This window comes from Talpa occidentalis, unplaced genomic scaffold, assembly GCF_014898055.3.
Source record: "Talpa occidentalis isolate TD23 unplaced genomic scaffold, MPIMG_talOcc4v2.1 talOcc4.2, whole genome shotgun sequence".
NCBI lineage: Eukaryota > Metazoa > Chordata > Mammalia > Eulipotyphla > Talpidae > Talpa > Talpa occidentalis.
Genome location: NW_023602073.1, coordinates 1,189,238 through 1,207,226, shown reverse-complemented (window position 1 = coordinate 1,207,226; position 17,989 = coordinate 1,189,238). Strand labels below are relative to the sequence as shown.

The window sequence follows — 17,989 nt, the reverse complement described above, 5'->3', positions numbered from 1 at the left end:
TCGCATCGGGGCGGGGGCGCTCGGCAACAGGACGCGCCAGGTGGGGCAAGGGAAACTGCAGAAGGAAACAAACCACGCTCTGCAGGGGACCCCCTGGCAGGGGGACCGTGAAAACAGAGCAGAGCAGCAAAGGCCAGAAAGTTGAGTTTTGCCAATCAGTATTGAGACCTGAGCTTCTAAAGATGCTGGAGGCAGAGATGCCCGGGTACCCACACTTGTCTGAGGAGGCCGGCGAGGCTGCCTCTTCCCATCGGCAGCCCGAGCTGATCAGCTACGACAGGTAGCTCAGCACATTGCTCTGATCACCCCAGGGGATGCTCGCCTTGCCTTGTCCTAGCAAAGCTTGGTGAGCTTCAAAAGCAGACACCCCAGACCTGGCCTCCCAGCCACGGTGCTTGTGTGTTGATGGAAGCACTTTAGGACACTGTTCGTGGGAAAAGCATGGAGTTCAGAAGAGGCCGCAAGGACGCAGTAAGCAAGGACTGCAGAAGCGGGGATGGCTGGACGGGGGTGGGGGGCAGAGCCAAATACAGTGAATTCCTGAGTAGGAATTCCCTGGGCCTGGCCGCGCCCTGGAGAAAGCCAGCTCTCCATTCTCCCTGGTCTTCCTCACCGCCCTTCGTTTTCATTCTTTCAATCCTGTGCTCGCATGAACAAAGGAGGCTTTGATCTGTTTTTCATTCTTTATGGAAGTCACGTTGCCTTATGACATGATCTATGTCTCAGGTGGGTTTCATTATAAGCCAACATGAAGTCTACCCCTGGAAACCCCCAGAGTTCTTGTCACCATCATACTGAGAGCCTGAGATGCATCTCTTGTCGCCCAGAAGTCTCCTGGGTGCCAGCAAAGCCAAATTAATTATTGTTTTCAGATTTTCCATTTCCATGGGAAATTGAGATCTGCGAGGACTGTGTTTGGTGTGACGTTATTTGACAATACAAGGGTTGTGTGGTGCAGACAAGGCAGTGCTGCCGGGCCTGACAGCAGCAGCGTCCCCTCCGGCCAGTTGTCCCCAACGGCGTCGGGAGGTGTGTCCACCCGCAGAAGGACAGTGTCCGTGAGAGGTACAAGACTCACTGCAGGGACGCTGCAGGTGGTCAGGTCTGAAACACACCTGCTTTGATCTTGAAGTGGTGACTCACTGGCATCTCTCTGCACCAAAATGTGTTTCTCAGAGGAGTGTGGGCAGGGAAGAAGCCATGGGATGGACAGAATTTCCCAGAAGCTAAAATAGAATGCTTGTTTACTAACATGTTACTGCGTCTCAGTGATTTCTCTTTTCTCCAGAAAAAAAAAAAAAAAACAAGTAATTCTGCTTAACGATCTTAGATGTCCAGTCCCGGCACAGAAGGGGGACGCTGCAGACTGGTCAGATTGTCCACTAACAAGTGCCAGACGCCGCAGTAGACCTGGGTCCTCGTCCGCAGCCCTGACCACCGCTGGTCTCATAGCATCTCTCAAAAGACATTCATGAGAGACTCCACCCCACAGGAGCTGGCTCCTGACCTGCTGTGCCTGGCTGGGGGCGCTGGGACTCCCCCCTTCCCCCGGCTGCTGCATACCTGGCCTGTCTACACCCCCGCTCCACCACCCATTTTTTCAAACGGGGAGGAAGGACACAGAACTTTCTTCCAAGAACTTTCCAGAACTTTCTTCCAAGCTCCGGACACCTTCTATGAAGCCTTTGATGACACACCATCCGGCGGTGGTGATAAGACCGAGCGTGACAGAGACGGGCGTGTGGATGTCCGAGAGGCCAAGGAGACGCCTGCACTGGCATGCAGGGAAGTGGTGCAAGTGGCTTTGCTGTTTCTCCGTGTCTTCTCACTGCAGTGCGAGATCGGGGCTCGCGAAGTGCTCACAACAGCCGCGGCTGCTGGGTGCCCCCGCAACCTCTCCTGCAGACGCGATCGCACAGACGCAGTCGTCAATTCCACGCAGTTACCGTTTAAGACAGGTTTTCTTCCGTGCGACTGAGATGTGCTCCCTGTGTTGAAAAACAGGGCTTAGCATATGATTTTCCCAGTGAGAACTAAATGATGAACAATTCTTTGAAGGAAAAAAATCAGTTATAACGGATTTTTATTATTTTATTTATCTATGCTTCTTCAGTGTTCCAGCAGGAGCATGACGAGGCTACGAGGTATTTAATGCACATTATTTTCACGCAAGTTGCTTTACTTTTATGTAGGGAAAGGTTCGAGCTGGTCGTGCTGCCTAAAAAACCATGTTCTCGATTCAATTATTTTGGCATTAACTATTTTCAAGAAATTAACTTTACAGTATCTTGGTGGAGGATGTCTTTCAAATGCATCTCTACAGCCCGAGGCTGCGTGCAGACAGACCAGGTAGGACAAGTCACATCCATCAAAACCCCATGATAAACGGCAGGCGTGGCTGGAGCCCCCCACCCCTTGGGGCTCTGTCCCCACAAGGCTCCCTGGACGTCTGGGAGAGCCCTAGGTCAGGTGACCAGGACCACGGGGTGAGGGGGTTCCTGGGAGTCTCGACCACCCCACTTAGAAAGGCACAGAGAAGCGAAGGAAATTGGAGGACAAATGTCAAAGAAATAATCAGCCTCCCAGACTGGCCAACCTTGACCTTGATCAAGGAGGGGTGAAAGGGGGTGATGGGCTATGTGTGCCCCTGGAATTTATATGTGAGCACCCCAAAACCCAGGACCTCAGACAGTGACTGCTTTTGAGATGGGGCCCTTCACAGCAGTGATTGGATTAAAACAGGAGCCCTTGGTGGATGCTAATCTAATCTGATCTGCGTGCCTATAGGAGGGAGTTTGGCGCCTCTGGAGGGACATGGGGTGCAGAGGCTGGTAGCGCATGCCCATGGGGAAAAGAAAGTGATCTGGAAGCAGGAGACAAGCTCCCAGAAGAACCCCCTGGAGCTTGCAATCAGACATCCAGCCTCCAGGACTGGGTGGCGGGGGTCGGGGGGGGGGGTGGTGGTGGTGAACTTCTACTGCTTAAGCGACCCATATTAACTTTTGTGTTCAAAGCACAAGCAAACAAATTCAGTGGGTGCAGGCAGTGACCCCCAGTCAGCAGGGCACTCTACAACCCCTAAAGCTTTACCAGACCCCCCCAAGGCCTTTGAGAGCTGGACAGGCTCAATGGCGGCCAAGGCGAGGGGCACAGAAATCCCTTCCTCCTGTAGAAACCTACACCCCGCTAGTCCTCACCCATCCGCTCGGCTTCTTCTTGCCAAACCCACATGGTTTGCTGAAACTTTGCGATCCAGAAGTCGATCTGCAATCCCAAGTCCAGCAGGGACAGTGACATCCCCCACAAGGGCAGCTCAGACAAGGAGCCAGGAAGGAGAAGTCTGGAAACGCACATGATAGGCCAGAGTGGGGGCCCCAGAGGGAAGGGGGGGGACCTGTCAGGGGAGTAAGGGGGTCAAGAGGAAGGTGACTTGGTGAAGGGTGAAACTGGACTTTGGGTGGTGGATGCAGTGCAGGCCCCCCGAGTTAGCAGACCCCCCCCAAACCTCAACCCCCTTATAATGCCAGGTTGCTTCAATTTAAAAAAAAATTTTTTTCAGAAAAAGGAAAAGAAACTGCACGGCCAGTCGCGCCCCTTCTTGGAGACCTCCAGGTTGTGCGGAACAGGAGGCCAGCGCCCAGCGCAGGAGGCAGAGCTGGCAGGCCACGCGCCTAAGCGCAGGTAATAGATTCATTATCTCGGCCCCTCTCCTTAGCAGGGTGGGTTTGATTGCCCTCTTGCCTACAGGTAATTCTCCATCAAAATTAAATCCGCCAGCCAGTTCTCAATTTTATAAACTGTGCGGCGGGAGAGGGGGCGGGGCAGAGGCTGGCGCCAGGCGGGAGGCTGTCCTTGCAACCCCAGCCGCTGCCCGCGCCACATTCACGGTCCCATAGTGACCTCAGCTGGCCAGGCCCCAAACAGCAGCCCCGGCCGAGGACGCTTGGGCGGCCCTGTTCCTGGTCCAGGGCCCTGCACCCAGCCCTGCCCCTAAGTCCCGGCTCCAGGCCAGTGCTCCGGGGCCCCAGGCGGGTGCTGAGCGGGGAGGGCAGGAATTCTAGATCCTCCCGTGATGCACAGGTGGCGGCACACCTCTGCCTTCACTTTCACAGGCACCTCCTCCTCCCTCCTTCCCACCCTGAAAGGGAGTGGCAGGTGATGAGGGGCTGTCAGCCAGCTTCCCTGCCCCCTCTCGCCCTGTTCTCAGGGCTCCCAGCCCGGGTGCATGGACCAGGAAGGCATCACTAAGGATTCTTGCAACTATGTAATGTTAGTTGTTGGTGGTAAGTATTAAGTCTTTTTAGTTTTGTTTTGTTTAATATTTTATTTATTTATGCAAACAAGAGCTGCGTGCAGGGGTGAAAGGACTCACCAGAGACAGAGTGGGGAGCAGAACAGGTGGATCCACTGAAACACACTGCTGAGGGGAGCAGCGGGGAGACAGGAGAGGTCTGCTGCGTCCTGTGGGTAGCTCCCTGGCTGGGGATGAATTCGTGCTACAGTGGCTGCGGACAGCTTGATAGCACTGAGACTAACCCTGTGCTGCAGGGAGTGGTGACAATAGTGTTATAGGACAGGGAGAGGGGCAGCCCAAACCCCACAAACCTGCCTATTCTAAATGGGTTCTGCCATCCGCCGCATCAACACAAAAACATATGGTGGAATAAAAATTAAAAGGGGGGATTGTAACAGGGTGGTCCCCAGGAAAGGGGGAGGTTCCCTGCCCCACCCAAGGGAGGGTGGAGCTGAGCAGGAAGAGGAGAAGCAGAAGAAGAGACTGAGGAAAGAAGCAGGATGGAGCCAGGAGACCTGGAGGAGGCGCATGGAGCCTAGAGACACGTGAAGAAACTGCGATTGTCTTTTGGTCGTGGACTGGGTGACACAGATGTGGGTGAGACCCGTGGGGAGGTGACCATGGCAGCTTTTATCTTGATGTTGATTTTGCTCTTTTCCTTCCGGGCTTGTCTGATTGTTTCTGACCCTTTGCTGTGGGTCCCCACTGGAAGGTGCTTTAGACTCATGGCAGGCTTTGGGGCCTTGCTCTGGGCCAATCCCATTTGGATGGACTTTTACCCACGAGGGGACGGGTCACTTTGGGTGCTTCACTTAGAAACTAGACTCTTTGCCTTACCTGTATTGTTTCCTAGTTTTATTAAAGTTCCTTCCCATTAAAGTCTCCTATGTTTTGTGTTGATGCAGCGGATGGCAGAACCCATTTAGAATAGGCAGGTTTGTGGGGTTTGGGCTGCCCCTCTCCCTGTCCTATAACAATAGGAAGGGGATGCAGAGGATCCAACCAAGGGCCACGGGATCCTCTCCAGGCACCAGGCCTGTGCCCTCACCTTGGAAATGGCCCTGTGGCCCCTGCCGCAGTGTCACCACCCACCTGGGCACCTGTGCCTCCGTCCAGCAGGAGTCTGTGCAGGATCCCACGTCAGAGTGTTGGCTCCAAACAATTCAGCATGTCAGTCCTCCGGGGACTGTCCCAGTGTGGTATTCAAAAGCCTCGTCCTTACCTGGACCAGATCTAAGTGAGGGGAGCCTGATACTGAGATGGGGGCTCATGTCCTCGTGGGTGAGGCTTGGGAGCAAGTTTGGCTTCCCCAGAGCAGGGACGTGCGTTATTGTGGCTGGGATGGTGCATTTTCCAAAATGACCAGAGCAGTGGTTTTAGTCCCCAGGCTCCTCACAGCCTTGCCTCTCGTCTTGGGCCAGGGATCCTTGATCAATGGGATGTGTGGAGGAAATACCCTGAGACGCCAAGGTTAGGTAATCTTAGAAGTAGGGGCCTCCCTGGTGGCGCAAGGGATTGAACACAGCACTGTGAGGCTATCGGCAGCCTCTGCAGCAAGAGTTCGATCCCCAGCCAGCCAGGGAGATGCCCACATGGTACAGCAGACCTCTCCTATCTCCCCGCTGTTCCCCTCAGCAGTGTATTTCAGTCTGTCTGCCTGTTCTGCTCCCCACTATGTCTCTGGGGAGTCCTCTCACCCCTCACACCTCTGGCCTGTACCCCAGCTCTTGTATGCATAAATAAAATAAATCTTTAAAAAAAAAAAAAACACCTTAGAAGTAAATTATTCAAAGCGTCATTGATCCGCATGAAAGCTGCGACTCTCTTAGCCCGCATTAAGCCCGCATTAAGCTCCCCGCTAAGCCCCACTAAAGAAAGAGTCTGTGGAAGTAATTTGATGGCATTCTAGGCACCGAGTCACGTGTCAGGGCAGAATGGAGCCACTCCTGTTCTCTCCGGATTCCCCAACCGCAGGCTGAGCTACCCCTTCACTAAGAAGCACCAGTCATTTCAAAGCGTTGGGGATTTGCAGGCTCAGGTCATAACAAGAAGCTCTCTACGCAATGATCCCTTTGAAAGGCATCCTGCAGGGTTGGGGGAGGCACAGCTGGAGGGCGCTGGGGGTGGTAATAAGAACCGGATCAGCGCTTCTCTGCATCACAAGGAACTCATGCCCATGGGGTGTGAGTAGGGCTGTCAGGAAAGTATCATTCTTCCTTGAGGGTTTAAATGAGGGGTCGCACATGCAGCAGCCCACAAGGGCCAGGTGAGAAATGGAAGAGGGAGGAATGGTTTGGGGGCATGAGAAGTAAAGGGCAATGACTTCACAGCTTTCAGGGGGTTCAAGATAGATGTCTGTGCAACCAGAGAGAGTACCCCACCCCACCCCCGCCCCCGGCCAGGGCAGGAGACCCTGACACTCCCCTCCACCCCCCAGAAAGAATGCAGGGAGCTCCCAGGTTGCCCTAATTGTCACGGAGGGCCAGAAATCTGGGCTTTTATGTAAAATCTCCTGATTTTTTTTTTAAAGATTTATTAATTATTATTTATTTTACAAAGAACCAGGGTACAGGCCAGATGCACAGGAGGGTGACAGGATTCACCAGAAGCAGAGCGGGGAACAGGACAGGCAGACTGACAAAGTACACTGCTGAGGGGAGTGTGGAACCAAGCTTAGCCGAGGTTTTGCCATTTTGTATATCCTCCACCTTGCTATGTTAGTCCTTGTCCAGCCGCATTCCGGAGATAGTTTCAGCAGTCACAACTCTCACTCCACCTGGTGACGAAAAAGCAGACCACCCCAGCCGCCAATGAGGGCAGTCCTGTCCATACATGGGACAGCATCTCTAACCGTCCAATCAGTTTGAAACTGTATCCGCGCACCACAATGCCTTTGTAGTAGCCAATGAGTAATTGCCAGCTTCTTTCAAAGTTCGCGCCACTCGCGACCCTGTAAGATACCTCTGCTTCCTCTGTTCGGGGCTCTCGACCTCTGCCGTTGCATCGGTGCGTGTCGAGGGCCCAGTCTCAAGCCCGTAATAAACTCCCTTTTGCATTTGCATCAGCTGTCTTTGGATTCTTGGAGGCTATGCTCGCCGAGTCTGCTGCTCTTGGGCACAACAGGGAGCAGCGGGCGTGATAGGAGAGGTCTGCCATGCCACGTGGGAACCTCGCCGGCTGGCCGGGATTGAACTGGCACTGCAGAGGCTGCGGACAGCTTCACAGCACAGCACTCAACTGCCTGCGCCACCAGGGGATGCCCTCTCCTGATTTTTTTTTAAGATTTATTTATGCATATAAGAACTGGGGTACAGGCTAGAGGTGCAGGGGGTAAGAGGATCCACCAGAGACAGAGTGGGGAACAGAACAGGCAGGTTGACTGAAATCCACTCCTGAGGGGAGCAGCAGGGAGACAAGAGAGGTCTGCTGCGCCCCGTGTGTCACCTCCCTGGCTGGGGATTGAACACGTGCTGCAGAGGCTGCGGACAGCTTCCTAGGTTGTGTCTTAATCTCTTGTGCCACCAGGGAGGCCCTTAAAATCTCCTGATTTTTAATGCAGGCCACTAATGCAAACTTTTTTTAACTCTCTAGGTCAACATGGTACCAACAGTGCACCTTTGGATGAAGGTAGACTCAAGTTTGAGGTCTTTACTTGCAGCCGTGCCCTTAAAGCAGGAGCTGAAGTTGGCCCTGTAGGAGTGGACGTGAGCCTTTCTTCCAGGGGTTCAGAGAACAGGCTGGAGAATGGAGAGGTGCCGGCTGCCAGGTGGCTGCTGGACTCAGCCCTAACCTCCTGGAGCTCCTCCAAGGAGTTTACCCTCCAAGGTCAAAACGACTGCTTTCCTGGAGCCCCTGCTGGCATTCTGGGTTCAAGAACCCAGGCGGGAAATGAACTGATTGAAAGAGAAGGATGGATCTCTGTGAGCAAAGGTGAGACAAAGGAGCACCTTTGTGCAACTATAGAAGTCAAGGGCAGAAAAATGAGCTAGGATCTGGGGCTTCCCATGCGGGACTTCTCAGGAACAGTACAACGTCAGGAAATGTACAACCTCAGGAAGTGTACAACCTCAGGAAGAGTTCAACTTCAGGACGTGTACAACCTCAGGAAGAGTAAAACCTCAGGAAGAGTACCACCTCAGGAACAGTACAATCTCAGCAATGGTACAACCTCAGGAAGAGTATAGCCTCAGGAAGTATACAACCTCAGCAACAGTATAACCTCAGGAAGTGTACAACCTCAGGAAGGGTACAACCTCAGGAAGGGTACAACCTCAGGAAGTATATAACCTCAGGAAGGGTACAACCTCAGGAAGTGTACAACCTCAGGAACAGTACAACCTCAGGAACAGTGCAACCTCAGGAAGTGTACAACCTCTGGGAGGGGCCAGTCATAGTTAGAGCTTCTCCCATTGGCTGCCATCCCCCGAAGCTGCTCACCCTTAGAGAAGTCTGATGCTATGGAAGCAAAGGCAGTGTGTAGAAAGAGAATGGACCACCCATCACCCTCCCCAGTGTGCAGAGACAGTCACAGCTGTCCAGGATTTGGATCCAGCAGAGGCGTGAGTCATGCACAGCAAAGCAGGTAGCAGACCCCAGCCCAAGTCTTCTCTTTCAACTTATCCCAGGAAGCTACCCTTCAGAACAGGAAAGCTGACCCTCATGCTCATGAAATAGAATCGTGGGGGCTGCAGCCTCACCCCATCCTGCAGTGGAACTGGCCACGTTTTCTTCTGACATAGCACTGCTCTTGGAAAGAAATTTTCCAGTAGTTGGAACAGGGTGATCGGTCATAGAGGTCATTATATTATTGTCTCTGATTGTGCACGTTTGAAATTTTCGATAATAAACATGTTTAAATAAGTGCTTGCATTGCACTGGAATGCACAACACAGACTGGCCGCACGCGCTTCCACACTGCAAATTATTTCTATTCATATTCCACATACTTGCTAAGAATCATTTCCAAGGATTTCTTGGCAGATGACCTGCTGTTATTTAAATACTGCTAACGATGAGAAGTGTCCTGATTCTGAAGCTGTCAGAGCTGGATGAATGTGCTCGTGAGACAACAGTGCTGACTCTGTCCCAAATACAACCCCTTCTAACTTCAAATGAGAAGCAGACGGCTCCTCCACCGAGAAAGTGGATTTATCCTTTCTATTTTATTCAGTGCATTTTCACATCATCCCAAATAACTGGTGAAGTTTGCTATTCTGTGTCAGACCAATAGATGCTGCAGAATCTACTGGAGAGATGCTAAGGGCTATGTTTCCATTCTCTGGGTTAAAAAGATGTGAGCAAAATATTTAAGTAAAATCAAGATACCTACAGGCAAAAGCTGACAAAGTGTAGCCCACTGTACTACATAATAGATGGAGATTTTTTTTAATATCACAGCACTCTCTGTGTTCACCTACCTGTCAGCTCCACATCATTTGTTATTAATTTAACACCGGGCGCCTGCAGAGAGCTGCAAGCTAGTGCGAGCTCACAAATCAGGGGCAAAGACAGCAACGCCTCCTTGGAGATTCTTGTTCACAAACTTCAAGGGAATTTGAAAAATGCCCCTCAATTTGGAGGATGCTGGAGATGCAGTCGAATAACGCCTAGAAAGGCGGGTGTCGCTTCCCTCATCTAAATGCAGAACTGAGAACAAGCTGTGGGCAGCTGGTCACCTCTGGAATTCCAAGAAGCCCAGGGCAGCACTGGACTCTCTGATTTCCTGTAGCGTCTCCTCCCTAATTACTTGACCCCATTCCCATGGGCTGGAAGACAGAGGCATCCATAGTCCACCACAGGGCGGAAAAGCTGGAGGGGAAGATGTCTCTAGTCCCTGGATCAGCCTCTAAGAATCAGCCTGGCCTCCGGCTGGAGAGACCCAGAGCACGTCCACTGTCTCAGCCACAGTCCAGGGGCGGTGAGGCGTCTCCACGGCAGCTTGCTCCGAAGGCCACTCCACCCGCAGCAGCAGCTTAAAGCAAAGGAACGCTTTTGTGTTCTGCATGTTAATTGTTTTAACCCATTGACCTAGTTTTCAACACCTTTGTGCATCTTGGCATGTTCATTTCTTCATTCAACAAGCGACTTTGTCCAGGGCCCTCTGCCCCGAGTCCTGGCCGCCCCCAGCCCCGAGCCTTGTGCCGCAGCTGACAGTCCGTTGGTCAGCAGGACGATCTGTGCACCGAGCCACCTGGGGCAGGAGGCAGGGACAGGCATGGAAGCAGTTTCCCTGCAGGGAGCACAGCTCCTGCGGGGAGCATTCCCTCGGGGCCGCGCGTGTCCCGAGAGGACAGGGCCAAGGGTGAGGGCTTTCCTCCTGGAGAGGACACCGGGCAGAGGCCCAGAGGTGGTTCCAGGTTCCTCGTTCCTGCCTGCTCAGGCTGGGTCCTCTGCAGAGAAACTGCGTCGTCGACTACAAACCTCAAAGGGAAAGTGAGAGCAGGTTTTTCTCTTCTCCGTCGCGCCATCCAGCCTCTGCGAGTGGAGGTTTACAGCCCCGACAGGCCTCCAGCGCAGAGGGAGAGCAGTGACACATGCCCGCGCCAGGCGTCTGCGGCTCCTTCCAACAGAGGCCAGCGTGACACGCAGAAGCTGGCAGGGCCTCCAAAGGGGGCATGAGCCAGCCGAGCGCTGCAGATGAACTTCACCCGCCGGCTCCTCTGGAACCTGAGGTGCTGCGCATACACCTTGAGGAGCCACAGCGGCGAGACGGGTTCCACCGGACGCCATCAGATCCGCAAGTCGTTCTTACACGAGGAGAGCTGGCTTGATGCAGACCCCAAGCCCAGCTCGGCGCTCTTCTCAGATACAGCGGTGATTTCAGGTGAAGCGCGCTTTCTCCCCTTGCGCCGAAGCCGCGTGGGGCAGAGGAGCTTCAGCCCACCGGTAACAGCGGGGCGGGGAGAGCGGTGGAATTTGTGGGCCAGAGACCCCCGAGCCACGCTGAAATTCCGATCCCCCATCTACTTTTTTTAAGATTGATTTATTTATGCATGCAAGAGCTGGGGTACAGGCCGGAGGAGGGGGAGAGGATTCCCCAGAGACAGAGCGGGGCGCAGACCAGGCGGACCCACTGAGATCCGCTGCTGCGGGGAGCCGCGGGCGGCGGGGAGGTCTGCTGCGCCGTGGGGGCAGCTCCCTGGCCGGGGATCGAACTCGGGCCGCGGCAGGATGCGGCCGGTGGCCGAAGCCGAGAGACCGTCCCCGGCGGCGCCCCCGGAGGGGGTTGCTGGGGAGGCCGAGAGCCCCGGGGAGGCGCTGGCCGGGCTCGCCGTTCGGGTGGGGCGAGGGATGAGAGAGAAACGAGGCGCAAGGGGCGCGGTTGCGTCCCGGGGTGCGGGACTCCGCGTTTGGGGCCCGGGGTTCCCGCCCCCCCCCCCCCCGCCGACCCTCCAGAGGCCGTGGCGGGCCCCGAGGGAGGAGGCCTCCGCCGCCCGCTCGCAGAGGACGCGCGGAGGCTTCGCCCGCGGCGGAGCGAGGGAAACCGGCGGGTCTGGGGCCACGCGGCCGGGCGGGGAGGCGGCGCGGCGCGTCTCCCTGAGGCGCCGCCTGAGGCGCGGGTCGGGGCGCGGGTCGGGTCGGGGCGCTCCTGCCGAGGCTGCGGCCCTGAGCGCCGCCGCCTGGGGCCGCGGGGGCCTCCCGGTGCGGGGCACCTCCTGCGCCCTCGCGCTGCCTCTGGGCGTCCAGAAGGCCTGGGTGTGGCCGGCGCGTCCCAGCGGCGGAGGACGCCATCTTGGGCCCGCGGCCTGACGTACGGGAGCCCGGCCTCAGCGGCGGAGGACGCCATCTTGGGCACGCGGCCTGGCGGGGCGGGAGCCCGGCCTCAGCGGCGGAGGACGCCATCTTGGGCACGCGGCCTGGCGGGGCGGGAGCCCGGCCTCAGCGGCGGAGGACGCCATCTTGGGCGCGCGGCCTGGCGGGGCGGGAGCCCGGCCTCAGCGGCGGAGGACGCCATCTTGGGCGCGCGACCTGACGTACGGGAGCCCGGCCTCAGCGGCGGAGGACGCCATCTTGGGCGCGCGGCCTGACGTACGGGAGCCCGGCCTCAGCGGCGGAGGACACGGGGCGGCTGCTCCTGTGCAGCGCTGGAGATGCCGCTTCGCCTCGGGGGAGGTAAGGACCATTTTTGTCTGCAGTGACTCTTGGCTTTTCCCTGGTTGGTTAAATAAACACCCTGAGTCGTCCTGCAGTTGTGCCTGCCGGTGAGGAACTGATAGTGAACTATTGTTGTAGAGCAACCCCGATACAAAACGGGGTGCCTGACTGTGGGTCCTCACCCGCGCGCTTAAAAGGACTTATCAATGCTCTACTGCAGGCACACGCGGAAGGTTCATAAAAGGTTTATTCACAAGGGAAGGGGAAATGAGGAAATGTACAGCTCAGGGAGAAAAGTGGGAGACAAAGTTTTAAATGAGTCCTACCCGATCCGCCGATCAGGAATCCCAAAATGGCGCTCTGAGAGCTGGCCGCCAGCCAGGAGCCGTGGAGCCAGGAGGCGAGCGATCGCGAGCCAGAGAGAGCCCAAGGCCCACGTGTTTGGTTTTTTATATCCAACCTGGCTGCCCAACTCCACCCTCAGGTCCCAGCCACCCTCCCTTGGTGGTGATGGGATTTGTCTTTCCCAGAGTCTTGATGGCTTTCGTCTGGAGTGGGGGTGGAGTCCACAAAGTTAATCCTGTATGGAATTAACTCAGGACATCACTTCCCCCTAACACTATGTGGGTCGTGTCTCTGGCCGTTTTTTGTTTTTTTAAAGGACTTGCTTATTTATGTATATAAGAATTGGGGTACAGACCAGGGGTGTGCGAGAGGTGAGAGGACTCTCCAGAGACAAGAGTGGGGAGCAAATCAGGCAGACCCACTGAAATCCGCTGCTGAGGCAGGAGAGGTCTGCCGTGCCCTGTGGGTATCTCCCTGGCCGGGGATCGAACTCAGGCTGCAGCAGTGATTGTGTGAGACTTAGCCCCTAGGCCAAATGGGATGCCTAAAATTTTAGAATTTTAAATATGAAGCAAGATTCATGCACTCTTTTGTCTGCTCTGCCCTGCTGGGATGCGCTGCTTCCCTGCTCTTTGCTAGAAAAGAGAGGAGGCCAGCCCGGGTTTCGGCCCAGAATGTTAGAAAAGAGGAGCCCAAGAGTGTCCGACCAAAACAGGCTTTACTGAAAGTCCGTGAGGTGACGACTCCCTGCAGGCTGAGAACTGCGCCCCAAATGGGAGTGCGGGTCTTTATAGGGTCAGGTTGTTGTAGAGCAACCCCGATACAAAACGGGGTGCCTGACTGTGGGTCCTCACCCGCGCGCTTAAAAGGACTTATCAATGCTCTACTGCAGGCACACGTGAAAGGTTAATAAAAGGTTTATTTATAAGGGAAAGGGAAATGAGGAAATGTACAGCTCTGGGAGAAAAGTGGGAGACAAAGTTTTAAATGAGTCCTACCCGATCCGCCGATCAGGAATCCCAAAATGGCGCTCTCAGAGTTGGCCGACAGCCAGGAGCGGTGAAGCCAGGAGGCGAGCGATCACGAGCCAGAGAGCGAGCAAGGCCCACGTGTTTGGTTTTTATATCCAACCTGGCTGCCCAACTCCACCCTCAGGTCCCAGCCACCCTCCCCTTGGTGGTGATGGGATTTGTCTTTCCCAATGTCCTGATGGCTTTAGTCTGGAGTGGGGGTGGAGTCCACAAAGCCTGTATGAGATTATCTCAGGACATCCTTTCCCCCTAACAAGGTGACTGCTGGAATTTTGGGTGTGTGTGAGGGGGTCTCTTCTGCCAGAGGGGCCTGCTGGAGTTGTTGATCCCCTGGCGCCTAGTTTACGAGGGGCCCGTGGGTGTGCTCTTTGCTCTTCTCTGCCATTGTGTTTGCTGGCAATAGCTACGTTTATTAATTAATTTATTTTCTTAAGATATGTGCCTCCCCTGGTGGCAGTTGAGCTCTGGGCTGCCAAGCTGTCCACAGCCTCAGCAGCGCCGGTTCGATCCCCGGCCGCCGGCGAGGGTCCCACATGGCGTAACAGACCTCTGCTCCCGCACCCACTGCTCCACTCAGCAGTGTTTCGCTAGTCTGCCTGTTCTGTTCCCCACTCTGGTGAATTCTCTCACCCTCCCACGCTTCTGACTGTACCGGTGCTTGTATAAATAAATAAATAAATCTTAAAAAAAAACAAAAAACAGATACAGTGGCCTCTCATTTCTCATTTCCATCTCTGTCTACTCACTGTCTCCTGTTCCACTGCTAAACCCTCTAACACAGCTCTGCAGCCTGGTGAGGGTGGTGCGCCTGCTTCTCCTGGCCTCTAAATGTTTTCTCATTAAATAAAAAATAGACTGCTCCCTTTGGGATTTTGGGACACACACGTATGTATCTATAAATTGCTATTTTATTGAGTGCTCTTAATGCGAATGAATATTAAATAATGTAAAATGACCTTTCTGGGCCTGTGGAGATGATTATATGATTCTTCTCTTTAGCTGTATTAATATGATGAATTATGTTAATAGATTTCCTTAGGTTGGATTACCCTTGCATTCTTGGAATAAATTCCACTTACTCGGGAAGTATTTTTTTTTAATGTTCTATTAGAGCCCATTTGCTGATATTTTATTGATGATTTTTGCATTTGTATTGTCCAAAATTCAGAAATAACAGAAGCAAAACCAATCAACCATCAAAGCGATAATTATTAAAGTGTACTGTGCATGCACTGAAAGGCAGTTTGCAAACTGTGGGCACCAAAAACAAACACAGAACAAGGCTCAGGGTAGAATGTTATAAATGTTTATATGGCGACAGTTCATTCTCCACAGTGATTGGTTAGGACACTGGAATTTTTTGTAACGAAAGGAAATTGGGTTGTGGGTCCCTCAATCTGGGGAGACAATTTAAGTTTTGTTTTGATTTTCAGAGACATAAGTCACTTGTGTTAAGTCAGTCTGGCTGATCTTCTGAATAAGCCAAATTAAATTTTGCTGGCATTAACTGGAAATAAAGTCTCAATGAGAGCTGGACAAAGAATTAGGAGATAATGCAAATGAGGCTTTGAACCTGGAGGCTGTCTCCCTGATTTTACTCTGAGAGGTGTCCCAACAAACGTGAGTCTGATTTTAGTTTATATAGATGGGAAGAGTGAGCCTTATTGTGGGGGGCTTGGGGGGGTTCTAGTTCTAAGTTGTTTGACCTAAAGAAAGGCTGGTGTTGTCTGTGTGCGGAGGAAGGCACCCCAGGATTTAATCCCTTCCTAAGGGATGTACTGTGGAGAGGCAGAGGCTGGTGCCTTGTTAAATCTTAATCTGGTCCTTGGTCACCAGTGGGGTCAAAGGACTCTCTTCACCCACAGACATCAGACTGTGGCGCACTGTTTCAGAGTTGAATGCCAGTGGCCTTGTTCTCCTTTCTGCCAGATCGGGAGGGTCCTTCTCCAAAACCTGTACACAATATCCACGCCCGTGTGTTCACACTGGTTTGACTGCTCAGTGAATTTTCAAGTCTGGGCTCCATGGGTCTTTGATTTTCACAGTTTTGATGATTGAGATTGTTCTGTAGTTTTCTTGTGTGGGGAATCTTTGATAGGTTTAGAGATCAATGTGTTACTCTCTTAATAAATCTCCAGGGCCTCCCTGTTGGCCTCGTGGTTGAGTCTCAGGCTGTCACCTCTGCGGCCTGAGTTCGATCCCCGACCAGTTTGCTGACCCACATGGCGCAGCAGACCTCTCCTGTCTCCCCGCTGCTCCCCTCAGCAGTGGATTTCAGCAGATCTGCCTGTTCTGTTCCCCACTCTGTCTCTGGTGGAGCCCCTCACCCCACCCCCATATCTCTGACTTAGAAGCCCAGGTCTGCTATGCAAAAATAAATTTTAAAAAACTTTCCAGGCTTTTCTTCTCCTTCCATGCTCTGGAATAGCTGCAGGAGCAATGAGAGGGGCTGCCAAAGTGTCAAAGGCCTGACCTTTGACACTTTGGCAGCCCCTCCCCCAGGGGCACCTCTGGGGTTGGTATTGTTTTATGTGAAAGCTCTTTGACCACTTTCTCTACTTTTTTTTTTTAAAGATTGATTGATTGATTGATTGATTGATTGATAGATATAAGCGCTGGGTACAGTCAGAAGCACGGGAGGGTGAGAGAATTCACTAGAGCCAGAGCGGGGAATAGAACAGGCAGACTGACGAAATACACTGCTGAGGGGAGCAGCGGGCAGGCAGGAGAGGTCTGTCGCGCCACGAGGGAACCTCGCCGGCGGCCGGGGATAGAACCAGTGCTGCTGAGACTGGACAGCTTCGCAGCCCAGCGCTCAACCGCTGTGCCACCAGGGGAGACCCTCACTTCCTCTACTTCTTCCATAGTAAAAATTAGTCTATTTAGAACCTCTTCCCAACTGATGTCAATTTTATTATATTGTATTTTTCTAGGAAATTATTCTGAAATTTTTTTCTACAGAACAGTTAAGTTTTACACATTTAGTTGTATAGACTTATGCAAAAAAGGTCTATTGTGACTTTTCAAATTTTTTGTCTTGATGGTTCTTCCCTCTTGTCACTTCTGAATTTGTCCATTTATACTCTCTCCCTTTATTATCCACTAATGTTAATTTCTTAATTTTTTAGTCTTCATTTGAATTTCGATTTGAAGTTCAACTCATGTTTCACACATTTCCTTTTATTATTTCTTTCCTTCTCTCTTCTAGCTTATTTTAAAATTCTTCATCTAGATTTTGGTTTATTTTGCATTTGTATTAATGTGACTATTTCATAGTATAAACATTCCTCTTAAAACTACATGTTATAGGGCCTCCCCGGTGGCGCAGCGGTTGAGTGTTGGGTTGCGAAGCTGCCCGCAGCCTCTGCAGCACAGGTTTGATCCCTGGCTGCTCCCCAGCCCCTGGAGGAGGGTCCCACATGGCGCACAGACCTCTCCTGTTTCTCCTGCTGCTCCCCTCAGCAGTGTACTTGGTCAGTCTGCCTGTTCTGTTCCCCGCTCTGGCTCTGGTGAATTCTCTCACCCTCCCGCGCTTCTGACTGTACCCAGTGCTTGTATAAATAAATAAAAATAAATCTTTAAAAAAAAAACACTACATGTTATAGATTCTAGATAGTCTGCAATTTCCTCCCATGTTTCTCTGTGGCCAAAGAGTTGTTGATGAGGATATTTTTACATTTCTATAAAATGCCCTTAAAATTTTTTATTTCATGATGCTTTCCTGATTATCTTGCATGTCGTCAAAGAATCATGTTTGTGTTTTTATTCTTCAGAGTTGATTCACTTTTTAAATACGTTTTCTGTGGGACCAATGACACCATCAATTTTCTGGAATCTGTACTAGGCCTCCTTGTGTACCTGGTGCTTACCTGTGATTGTTACTCGGTAAGGAGAATGGGTCTTCACAGGTGTGGCTGTGGTAGGGATTTGCCCTGGATTTGTGGTAGAGGAGATGCCCTGGATTTGCTACAGGGCAGGGTGAGGGGCACCCCAGAACCCCCAAACCTGCCCTTTCTAAACAGTTTCTGCCATCTGCCTCATCAAGACAAAACATACTCTAGTGCACGAAACCTTCAAAGGGAAGGAATTTTATTTATTTATTAAGATTTATTTATTTATTTATACAAGCACTGGGCACAGTCAGAAGCGCGGGAGGTTGAGAGAATTCACCAGAGCCAGAGCGGGGAGCAGAGCAGGCAGAAGGACCCAAGTACACTGCTGAGGG

General features: G+C 52.8%; 1 long non-coding RNA gene across 1 annotated transcript; it reads left to right on the top strand.

Moving 5' to 3' along the window:
- The first annotated feature begins 3,577 nt into the window (after window positions 1-3,577).
- On the top strand, window positions 3,578-10,876 carry LOC129146357 (uncharacterized). The gene is made up of 3 exons (XR_008552942.1): window positions 3,578-3,681; window positions 4,113-4,283; window positions 7,886-10,876. It is a non-coding gene; the product is annotated as an uncharacterized LOC129146357 (long non-coding RNA).
- The last annotated feature ends 7,113 nt before the right edge of the window (window positions 10,877-17,989 follow it).